Source organism: Telopea speciosissima, chromosome 3 (genome assembly GCF_018873765.1).
Source record: "Telopea speciosissima isolate NSW1024214 ecotype Mountain lineage chromosome 3, Tspe_v1, whole genome shotgun sequence".
Taxonomy (NCBI): domain Eukaryota; kingdom Viridiplantae; phylum Streptophyta; class Magnoliopsida; order Proteales; family Proteaceae; genus Telopea; species Telopea speciosissima.
Genome location: NC_057918.1, coordinates 2,660,106 through 2,672,809, shown reverse-complemented (window position 1 = coordinate 2,672,809; position 12,704 = coordinate 2,660,106). Strand labels below are relative to the sequence as shown.

Sequence of the window (12,704 nt, the reverse complement as noted above, 5' to 3'; positions counted from 1 at the left end):
GATTTTAAATAGGGAGCAGGGAACCCCCAGGGCGCTGCCAGCGTTGCACTGTGCTGCACACATCCATGGGCATGCGCCAAAATGTATGTGGCTCAACTGCTGGATGCCCCCTGACATCACCCTGGGTGCACGCCGCCCCGGAGACACGAGCTAAATTCCTTTAATACAGGAGAACTGTACTACACAAAGCTGTGTCTGGCACTGTAATGAATCAGAGTTGCATTACTATACGAAAGAAAGGCGGATAAGGAGACTGATCTTGCCTGCTAAATGTGGGAATTTTAAGCATTTCATGCCTTGAAACTAAACGATCGTTGCAAGGTTGCTTTTCATGTACAGCACAACACAGTATTGCTTTTAGGCCTGCAGGCAGCCTTGTAAGAAAACCATACTTTTGCTTTAACAAATCACAGATCCAGAGTTATTCCCAAAGGTACGAAAGACAATCTAAGCTTACGGAGCTTACCACGTGTTTGATCGTTTTCATGTATTGAGTTCATCTTCGCCTTCATCTCCTCCTCGCTAAAATTTTGTTTTGGTTCAACTTCAGCTTAAAGTCTAGTACTATTTTTTATAGTGATCGATTAGCCCAGATAGAAAGTCAGGAATGAACCTAACCTTGCTCCTTCCATCTATGGTTTCTTCACTTCTTCTCGTTTTATAAACAAAAGCCGAGGGAAGTGAACGGGGTGGGTATTAAATAAGTTTTGCTATTATGATCAATATTTCCCCCATTACCCAGAAGTTGGAGAGTCGTCTCTAGAAATACGAGAGACACAAACCGCTGTGAACCAAAGGCTCTACTTTAGGCTACTAGATTAGTTAAGTGGAACTTAAAGGGGTGATTTCCAACAGACAGAGAAGTTTGGAGGATAGATCTCTTTTCGTTTTTTATTTTGGACTAAAAGTTTTCCGTTCATGCATATATAGAAGTCAGAATTTCTTCTCCAATGGTGATTTGAGTGACCCCATGATTGGAATCTTCCATAATTGCACTGACGCACATGATGACTGAGGAGGATCTCAAGGCATTGGGGATTCTAATGGTAAGCTCAGTAAGAATTTCAGCTGCCATGAAGAGTGTTTCAGTTTTCTTGGCACCCTAATAATAATTATCAAAATTTGTTCTGTTCATTCATTCTTCTACTTTTTCTTACACAGAATGATCTTCTTACAAGGTTTACTTGACCACCTCCATTACTCCAATCCATGTTCCTTGAATTCATTATATCACTCTGATATAGTTCGATGCGGTGACTGTGGATTAATTGAAGTTGGATATCACTTGTACTCGTACAAAATTGATCAATTATGTAAGTGCTGTTAGGCTTCCAGTATTTGTTCTAATTGGGACCCCAGAAGTGCAAGGGGTCAGGAGTCAGGACATTTCGTTTAATTCTAATAGGAAATAAAGTCAAGAACTATTACTGTGTAAAGGCAGGCCTTATGCTATGGATTCATGAAATATGAGAAAGAGAATGCCAAGCTCTAAGTCTTGTGACCTGACCATATGGTGGCTGATTGGGCTTCTTCTTGATCAGAGCAGATCAGCTAGCCCCATTGGACAGTTGAATAGGGCATGCTCCTGACCTATAACATCAAATTAAATAGATGTGCTCTGCAAAATTCGAGTGCATAGGAACATCATTACTGGTCAATCTACTAATGTTCAATACAGCAAAGGAAAATCCAAAGTTCACAAATTCTGTCATCAATGGAGACTTGCTCCATGGGACACAGATCATGAGATCTCTCATCTTAGTCGATCCTTTGTGTTCTTTTACAGTCATCAATGGAGACTTGCTGAACATCAACTTAGGACTCTCCTGCATTTGCTTTCCATTCCATGTACTTTGCTTGCTCTTGCTTGTATTTTTTCCATTTTTTGATAGCAACAGGAAGCACATGCAACGAAACTGGATGAAAGAAAGGCAGCCCAATTGCCAAAGGAAAATGAGTAAGAGAACTATGCACAACATTGAAATCAGCCGCACCAATGTATTTAGATGATCTGTGTTGCAGGCCATAAACAAAATTGGAAAAATAGTTTGCAGACCTTTAGGCGGACTTGTATTTAAATGGTTCAGTTCCTGTGCTCTGTTTATCTAATTAAAAAATAATGGAATGGAGCCATGAATCATTGTCAAATATCAATATATTTTCCCATTGTCAACTCTTAAGAAACCATTTTCTGCAAGAATGGGTAGTGTACTAAATTCTAAATATGCCTTTCTATCAGATGATTGAGGAAATTTTTTATTTTAACAACTCTTGGTTTGTCTTTTAGCAAATTTTTAAACCAACCCTCCCCATCTCCTGAAAAAATTCAGTTATACACATTACCAAGGAAGATAAGTACTCACTTGAGAATGAGAAGGGAACTCATGGCAATACAAGGTTGGATGTAGTAAGCTAAAATCCCATACCATTGATCACAAAAATTGAAAGACACATCACATCAAGTGTATAAAAGACACATACTATTATATTAGCAGAAGTATGAGAATCAATGTTAACTCCAAACTGAGAAATACCTGTCTATGTGTCTATCCATGAGCTATGGCTTAACATGGCCTGAAAAAAAAATTTAAGTCCTTAAAACAAATAAAGTAATGAAAATAAGACTATAGATCAATGATTTCCTTGAGCTTCATTTATGCTGCTCTTTTCTTTTGAATTGAAAGGCCAGGGCTTAAACCCTCGTTCCAGCATCTTCTCAACCTCCTCAAACGACAACCCTCTGGTCTCAGGTACTTTGAAGTAGATGAATACAAAAGAGCAGAATGAAAAGAATCCAAACAAGAGAAATGTATATGCTGAGCCAAGGATTTGAGTCAGAGTTAAGAAAGTCAGGCTCACCAAGAAGTTTGAAAACCAGTTAGCAACTGCAGCCATCCCTCCACATAGCCCTCTATATCTCAGTGGGTATATCTCTGAGTTCACAATCCAAGGGACACTTCCCATAATAGGAGAATAAGAATTATGTATGCTCCTAAGCCAAGTACTGCTATAATCCCAAAACTGCTTGGACATCCTTTAGTGAACCATTCACTGTGCTCTCCATGACATGCATTTTTTACACTTGGGTTTGAAGTCAGACATGCACCAGGATTCTGCATAATATAAAGAAATTCAACACTAGAACTTCAAAGAAGCTTTACAAAAAATTAGAAAATTGAAAATGGGTTGCAGGAGATCTTTTAAGTTTTAATGTTCTCTTGACACAACAGATAATTCATAAACTGAAAATGACGAAAAATTACTTACTTGACCATTGGCGCAAAACGCACAATCAGAGGATGCTCTTATGCATGACATGCAGTTCCAAGATGATGCATCTCTTGCTGTTGAGTACAGAGGACAAGTAGCATTTCCACCAAAGTGGGCCGATTCTACTTGAGTTACAGGTGGAGAATGCATAGCAGCTTCTTTGAACACTCCAAATAGACCAGTAAGACAAACTATGATGAAAAACAAACTCCAAAGAAGCAATTTTCTCCTCCCATATCTATCAACAAATAATATACTAACAATGGAACCAATAGCATTAAGACCAGAAGTAACAAGAGAGAGTGCCAGTGCTGTCTTATTTGAAGCAAACCCAGCCAATTGTACAATAGTTGGGCTGTAGTACATGACTGTGTTGATGCCCACAAACTGTTGTGCTACTTGACATCCAATTCCAGCAATGAGCCCCCTTCTGACTACCGCATTACTCCATGCTTTCCCACTCTAGTAAATATGTTACCCTCACCAATGGAACCTTCTTCTGCTATTTCATTTTCAACTGATATGCGTAAGGCCTCAACCTCACTATCAAGTTCAAGAGGTGGATATATTTTCCTCAAAACATCCACTGCTTCCTCTTTCTTACCCTGTTCAACAAATATAAGAAACAATAACATTTACAGTAAGAAACATATAGTTTTGGAGGAAGTAAGAATAAAACTCACCATTCAAGCAAAGGGTTTTACTCATTTCTTATGAGTAAAACTCAACAGAAGTAAAAGAAAAGAAGTTTGAGAAAAGGAATTATTAATAACTGGCAACTTTACTTTTTTTATCCTCAACTATGTACAAAAGAGGAGCTAATGGATTGGTGTGTCAAATATACCATTGATTATAGTTTTAGACTTTTAGGTAGAGCTTATTTAAGTTATATCAAAACAAAAAAGTCAAATGGATGAAATTTGTTTGAATAATAACCTTTCTATAGAGCCACCTAGGGGACTCAGGAAGTGACCACATCACATAAAACTGAATCAAAGCTGGAAGCCCTGCAACTCCAAGCATCAAACGCCAAGTTCCAGGTACCTAGGTCCAAGTAAGAGGTATTGTGATATTATTGTACAGGATCCAAAAAAAAAAAAAAAAAAGTGTGAGGACCTTATTTTCAAATTACTTCTATTGTTGTAGATGTACCTTTGTGAAAGCCAAATTAATAAGGTAAGATAAAAATTGACCTCCTTTAATGAACAATGCATTTGTGCTAACAAGAGCACCTCTAATTCTAGCAGGAGAAGCTTCTGAAATATAAAGAGGTCCAGTCATGGATGCCATTCCAACACCCATACCAACAAGTAACCTTCCACAAATTGTCATCAAAGGATGGGGGGGGGGGGGGGGGGGGGGGAGGGATCAGGGGGGGGGGGGGGGGGGGGGGGGGGGGGGGGGGGGGGGGGGGGGGGGGGGGGGGGGGGGGGGGGGGGGGGGGGGGGGGGGGGGGGGGGGGGGGGGGGGGGGGGGGGGGGGGGGGGGGGGGGGGGGGGGGGGGGGGGGGGGGGGGGGGGGGGGGGGGGGGGGGGGGGGGGGGGGGGGGGGGGGGGGGGGGGGGGGGGGGGGGGGGGGGGGGGGGGGGGGGGGGGGGGGGGGGGGGGGGGGTTTGGGGGGGGGTGGTTTGGGGGGGGGGGGGGGGGGCTGAGGCAGCCATGACTAATGCACCAACAAAAAACAAAATATCAGCTACCACTATTGATTTTCTTCGCCCTTTCCAATCATTAAACCATCCACCAATTGCAGCACCAACCATAGCTCCTGCTACTGCTGTGCTTACTATGAATTCCTGCACACTCAAATATGTAAGAGATGAGCATTTTATTATCAATGGGGAGTAATACCAACTACAACTCAAAGATAAAAATGAGAAGCAAATATAGAAAAAAAATTACTTGGTAAATTGTACTCTTGCCAACTGCTTCAAAATCATCTCGGATATAAAGAAGGGCACCTGAGATAACTCCTATGTAATAGTAAAGAGAGAACCACAAAAAAAGAAGTCAAAGAAAGTAAAAAAATTGAAAAACTAAATTTGCATGTATCATATTCCTTTAAATGTTCATGTATAAAACTAAAGGGCTCATGTTCTCTGTGCAGCAGCGCAGGCTGCGCCTAGACACATGGGCCTGCCACTCCGGGGGGCAAGATGGTCATTGTGCCCACCCCCATATGTCTGGGTGCAGTCTACACCCCCGGCAAAGAGAACATTCTCCCAAAACTAAATATCTTTGAGCTAGGAAGCCATTAACGATAAAAAAAAAAAAAAAAAAAAATATTAAACAACATACCTGTGTCATAACCAAAGAGAAGCCCTCCGATGCCAGCAGATAAAGGGAGTTTCATAATATAAGGTTGTTTCCTAATTGTAAGAAAACATTCTCTAAATTCTGTTTTCTCTGCTTTTGGATTACCTCCTTCCATTTTATGAAATTTGAGAAAATACTCCAAAAAAGGAACATAAAGGTCTCTAACCTACATGGAGAATAAAAATAAAATCCCAAGAGTTGGAAAAATTGTTCAGTTATTAAGTTTCAGGAAAATGAAAATAATCCAACTATTACATATGAACCCTTCTAGATGCTGTATATGTAAAACTGACCAAATTATTTGTGACAATCCGAGGTAAAACCAGGTTTTGAGTTTGACTGGGGCGTGTCTTTTGAGTCAAGCCAGAATTTTTTAAAACCTTGTCCAAAGTCATATAGACTGGGACAGGGTAAAAAATTGACAACAATCGATTACAACTCATCGGAGTCAAATGAGATTTAATCTTTTTATTTGAGTCGCAACAAATTCGATGAGTCCGGTCATTTTTAAAAAAAATAATCTATTAAACTATTCCACCTGGATAAAATGGTAAAAACCCTTGTGTCCTCCTATTTGGTAGTTCGTTGAGGGAAAACTCTAGTCCCTCTACAACTTGTTGATGGTTAATAACCTTGAGTCTTTGTATTTGATTATCAAATTATTCCTAAACTAAATGGTGTACAGATTAGGTTTGATTGGGATGAGTAGAGTCAGAAAAAAGAGAAAGGCAAAACAGGAAATCAAACTAAATTGACATCTGAATTAGCTGGGACCTGTTCTCGTACGTGAACGTGAGCCCAACTCCGTGGTGAATGGGTGTTAGTAATTCGTGTCAGTGGAATGGGCAAACTTGAAACTAAAAATAACACAAGGATGTAAGAGATCAATGGACAAAGGGAAGGGCAAAACAAGAAACCAAACTAAAATCTAATATCGTGGGGAGGCAAAATAAAAAAAAACCACGTGGTTGTCTTCAACCTCTGGAACTCAACCAGAAAAGGGCAGAAAACAGGATTTGGATTCAGGTGCTGGAAATCGTACTCATATGACCATGGTTTGACATGAAATTTCAGGTATAAGTTCGCAACAAAGAACCTATTGAAAGAAACTACAACAAAAAATTTCAGAATAAATAACTTCCCAGAGGAGAATTTGAAGCGACTATACGTAGCTCTGCCATTATCGTCAGTTACAGAACAGGGTGAATAGAACTACCATCCGATATGAAGAAAAGGATTAAAAGAAGAAGAAGTAAAAGAAGAGGAAAATAAAGAGCAGGAAGAGCCAGAGACTGGAAGAAGATTTCGTACCTTCGAGGAAGAGGAGAAGAGGAGAAGAGGAGAAGAGGAGAGGGAGCAGCAATGCCGCAAACACCACACGCAGGTACTATAGAAAGGTATTACATCGTCAAATTTAAAGAAAACTAGCTTACTTCAATATAGAAATCCGATTAAAATAAGAAACTAAATAATCTAGAATATATAACAAATATGAAACTACCAAAAAAAAAAAAAAAAAAGTAAATAATTTAGGAAATCCATGAAATATGTAATCCATTTCAAAAGGAATCTTATACTCTGTAATTGATTCGTCTTCAATCCAGATTTTCTTTTCTTTTCTTTTAACAAATTTCAGTTGTTTTAATCCTTTGAGCTGATGTTTAATTTTTCTTGTTCTTGAAAATTTATTTTGCTTCTTAACTTCACTGCGAAAACTGCTCCATCTTTCGTTTTTCCTACAAGGCAATTTCCATTTTTTTGCTTGTGTTTCTGTTTTATGAAGAAGTTATTCTGATTAAGGGTGTTATTGGTCAGTTCCGGTTATTCGGTCTTTTTGATTCAGTTACCATTTTAGAAGGTGCAAATCAAAACCGGAATGACAATCAGTTAAAATCAGAATCGTTTTCCATTAGGTCCGATTTTACTAGTTTCGTAGTTTCGGTTTTGAAAATTTGTCTGTAATTTCAATTTGTAATGTGTTTAATTTTGGCTTACATGTGATTTACATGCGGCTTGTAGTGTTGCTTCACATTCAGTTTCACCTTTGTACATTTTAATTCGATTTCTTTTATACTTAATTTGAGAGCATGAAGAAACAAGTTTAGAACAGCTAAAGCTTACCATCTCAATATATGTATTACGGATTCTCTTGCTGTATATGTATATTATAACATTAATTATATAAAGTCACCATAGAAATATAGATCCTTAGAAACACAAAACCAACCTTTGCTTGCACGTAAGGTAATAAAGGATATGAATATGGCGGGCATCATGAAACAACTTTGATGGGTTGCTTCCGATAAAGAATCTTTATGGGTGAAATGGATGAATCACAGGTACTTGAAAGGTGAATCCATTTGGACGCACAATATTGTAGATGCTTTATTTTGTCACCATTGACAATGATGACAATAGGACAACCATAGTCTCTCTCTCTCTCTCAAGGAAGGGTTTATATGGAAAAAGACAATAATGCTCTCGCTCGTGTATTTCTAACCTCCCAAACCGGCCATGGCGTGCTGACTAAGTCCTTTTTTCTTAAAGAGTCCATACACTACTCATTGCAGCGAGAATGGTGCAAATGAGCTACCGATCTTCCCACGATGCCATGCAAGCACCGTTGTTTAAAGGGGATCCGACTCCTCTACTTCCGCCTGCTCGGTACTGCCGTGCGCCCCAACACACAAGCGCAGCAGAAAGTACTGCCTTGCTTGTGTGTGAGGCGCACACGGTAGTAGGGGCGGGTGGTTAGGAAAAAATGGCAACCTAAACCATACCTGGTATGATCATAGGTAGATGGGTTATTGTGTTGGTTAGTCTGTTAGGGGTAGATGGGTAATTTGTGTTGGGTTAATTTGTTAGGGGCAGTTGGGTAATTAGAGCGTAAATGGTTATTATAAATTGAGGAACGAAGGTCTCGTAGAGGTATCCAAGAATTAATCAAAATCTCTTCTCTTATCTTTTTTCTAGGAGGTCACCACCCTCGAAGTGGTATTTTTTCCTTTTTCTGTTATTGGGTTCGTATCAAATATCAATACCCATGTCCCACATCATTGGATAATGGTCGAAACTAACTTTCCGGCGATACTTCCAATGAAAACTTCATCTTTTTTCAATGGACTGAAGCCTGAAGGCATGTACAGACTTTAAGCATGTCTTGTAATGAAATGGATAAGTTTCATTTCAAGGTTGAGTCCTCCTAATTAAGGTATTAAGCAAAATTCCCTCAAAAGTATATCCACTTGAAAGTGGAGACAATGTCCAATTAGCTGCTTTCAAGTTGCTTTAATGCTGATAGCTTCTTAAGGGAGTCACAGGCTTGATCTTAAACATATATGGTTGTAGGCATGTTACCTCCAATGTTCTTTGTCCTTGATCGGAAGACAAATGCTGTTAGATAATTCTCAAAGAATACTCTCATGTTTGTTCTTGTTGAAGTGCATACTACATGAATCCATTCTCTTCAAGTTTTCGGACAATGGCAGACCCGACGAGGCCGTGGTGACGAAGATATTAAAGAGTTTTGAGAAAATGGAGAAGACGGACTGAAAAGGAAAGAGGTTTCTGAGAACTTCAATCTCACTTAATGATGAGATCTGTTTCTATTCATTTATATAATACAAATATTCAGTTACAATAGATAGTGATGTACAGCTGTTGTCCACAATTTACAACTAGCACAACTGCCTCACGTGATACCCTGGCCACGTAGATGTGATGATGTGGACAGGTGGTTAATACCCTCCCACAAACTGAGCCGAGAACTAAGGCCCAGTTTGAGACACAAAGCATGAAACTCCCGTCGAGCTAACGATTTGGTGAAAAGATCTGCCACCTGAAGTCTAGACGGGACAAACCGAGTAACAAGATGACCAAGAGCCACCTTCTCACGCACAAAATGATAATCAACCTCAATGTGTTTGGAGCGCGCATGAAACATCGGATTGACCGTCATATGTAGAGCGCTGATATTATCACAAAAGAGAGTAATAGGCAAATACTGTGGGATTCCAAGATCCAGCAAAAGAAACGTAAGCCAAGTAAGCTCGGCCATTGTAGATGCCATATATCAGTGCTAGAGCGGGATACTATTGACTGCTTCTTGGCACTCCAAGAAATGCAATTGGCGCCAAGGAATGTGCAAAATCTAGTAGTAGAGCGTCTAGTAAGTGGGCAACCGGCCCAATCAGAATCAGAGAATCCATAAAGAGTAAGAGAGCTATCACGAACAATCCGTAGACCATGATCCAAAGTGCCTTTGACGTAACGTAAGATGCGCTTCACCATACCAAAATGAGCCACAGTTGGAGAATGCATATGCTGACAAACCGAATTAACGGCATACGAGAGATCCGGACGAGTCATAGTAAGATATTGGAGTCCCCCAACAATACTCCTATAGAGGGTAACATCAGTGAAGGGACTCGAATCACCCTCTACAGACGATCGAAGAGCCATTGGCGTAGAAATGGGCTTGATGTCCACCATATGGGCTCGTTGGAGAATGTCCAAGGTAATCTTGGACTGAGAAAGAAATAAACCACTTGGAGTAGTAGTAACCTCGATGCCCAAAAAATAGTGCAAAGCACCCAAATCCTTCATCGCAAACTGAGAGCTCAAGGTAGCAACAAATGAGTCTAGATAGGATGCGTCATTCCCAGTAAGCACAATATCGTCAACATAGAGAAGTAAAACAATAATGCGACCATCATGTTGATAAATGAACATAGAGCCATCGGGGAGGCTACAAACAAACCCCACCCAAGAAGGAATCGACTGAACCGATCAAACCAAGCTCGAGGGGCTTGCCGCAAACCATACAAAGCACAATGAAGCTTACAAACAGCATAAGGCTGAGCTGAATCAACAAAGCCAGGAGGCTGGGCCATATAGACTGGGGTCGTTAGGAAATCATGGAGGAAGGCGTTTTTGATGTCCAACTGCCACAGGGACCAACCCAGCACCGTAGCAATACTAAGAACCAAACGAATAGACCCCAGCTTAATAACCGGACTAAATGTTTCAATAAAATCAATACCCTCAAGCTGAGTAAACCCCTTGGCAACAAGGCGGGCTTTCAGCCGTTCTAAGGACCCATTAGCTTTGAGTTTAGTTTTAAAAATCCATTTACAAGGAACAATATTCATGGTTGAAGTTGGAGAAACCAAGGACCATGTATGATTATCAGCCAACGCCTTCATTTCCTCAAGCATAGCTTGGTGCCACCCAGGGTGTTTAAGAGCAACCTTAACAGAAGTCGGCTTGGTGGGAATAGTAGAAACCGTGAGTGCATACTTGGGATTGGGCTTATGGATCCCACACATACTACGAGTAACCATAGAAAGGCGTGGAGTAGGAATAACCACTTCCGAACCAGTACTAACAGCACCACCATGTGGCATGGCATATATAGAATCAAACTCCAACATATCAGAACCGCCACTTGCTCCATAAGGTGTAATGGTAGTGGATCCACCAACATCAGGCCCACTAACATTAACATAAGGTGTGATAGCAGTGGATCCACCAACATCAGGCCCACTAACATTAACACAACCAGATTTAACACCATTTGGGCTACTACAGTCAACAGTAGGCGAATCACAAATGCCAAACCCACCACTAGTATGCGGCCCATCAGCAGGATCATCAAAGGGCCCAGTAGTAGCAATAGAGTCGTGAGCTGCACCATTAACAACAACAACGTTCGGCCCATCAACAGGTGGGTCATTGGTAGTTGGCTGTGGAACACCAACAACAACTTGTGATGTAACTTCAGAAAACCAAGGACCTATATCTGATATGGGCTTATCCGTGTTGTGATCCTCAATAGGGGAGGATGGCTCAGGTGAAAACGAAACCCAACTTTCAAAGCTCCAAAGATCTTCAATGGAAGAAGGACTAGGCGATGCATCAGACGAAGGCTGAAAAGGAAACACACCCTCATCAAATACAACATGCCGTGATATATACACACGGCCTGTGGGAATATGAAGATAATGATAACCCTTGTGCTTGGCACTATAACCCAAGAACACACAAAAGAGAGAGAGCGCAGAGTGAATTTGTGCATAGCGTAATGCCGAATATAAGGGAAACAAAGTGTGCCAAACACCCTCAAAACAGAAATAAGAGTGAGTTTTCCCAAATAAAACCATGAGAGGACACACCATATCCAACACTATCGAAGGCAAACGATTGATAAGATACACTGCTGTCGAAAAAGCCTCCACCCAGAATTTTAGAGGAACCGATGCAGTGTATATCATAGCGAGACCCAATTCCACGATATGCCTATGTTTTCGTTCAGCAATACTATTCTGAGCAGGGGTGCCTGGGCATGAAATTTGATGAACAATACCACAAGATTGAAGATGAGCTAAAAAACCTTTATCCGAGAATTCACCCCCACCATCAGATTGAAACACCTTTATTTTCTTGTCCAATTGACATTCAACCATGGATTGAAAGATCAAAAAAGTTTTAAAGAAATCAGATTTCCTCTTTAGAGGATACAACCACGTAAATCTGGAAAAATCATCAACAAAGACAGCATAGAAATAAAAATGTTGTATACTAGAGATAGGAGCCTTCCCCCACAAATCACAATGAATCCTGGCTAAAGGAATAGTACTGCGGGTAAATGAACTATTAAAGGGAAGCTTGGTACTCTTACTCATCTGGCAACTAGCACAGAGGTGCTTAGAAGCCTGAGTTACAACAATGGATTTATTATTTTTAAGAAAACTAGTAATCTTATGTTGTGGATGGCCCAACCGTTGGTGCCAAACATCCTCACAAACAGCCTGAAATCGAGAAGAGAAATGAATTTCTGCTTGAGCAGCAACAGAATCAGAATGCCCTTCAAGAACGTATAAACCACCATGCCTATTCCCCGATGCCAAAATTCTCTGTGTGTGAATGTCCTTGATAACAAAACCATTCTTGTCAAATTCAAAAGAACATGGATAATCACTAGTAAGCTTTGAAACAGACAATAAGTTCTTTGTGATAGAAGGTACCAGCAGAACATCATTCAAAGGAAAAGTGGCATTAGCTGTGGTTAGATTTGCAGTGCCAGTGTGGGTAATAGGAAGCTGTGCTCCATTTCCTACCATG

At 40.5% G+C, this 12,704-nt stretch overlaps 1 pseudogene; it reads right to left on the bottom strand.

Annotated features, from left to right (window-relative positions):
- Positions 1-2,627: 2,627 nt before the first annotated feature.
- LOC122653994 lies at positions 2,628-5,733 on the bottom strand (annotated as a pseudogene).
- Positions 5,734-12,704: the final 6,971 nt, after the last annotated feature.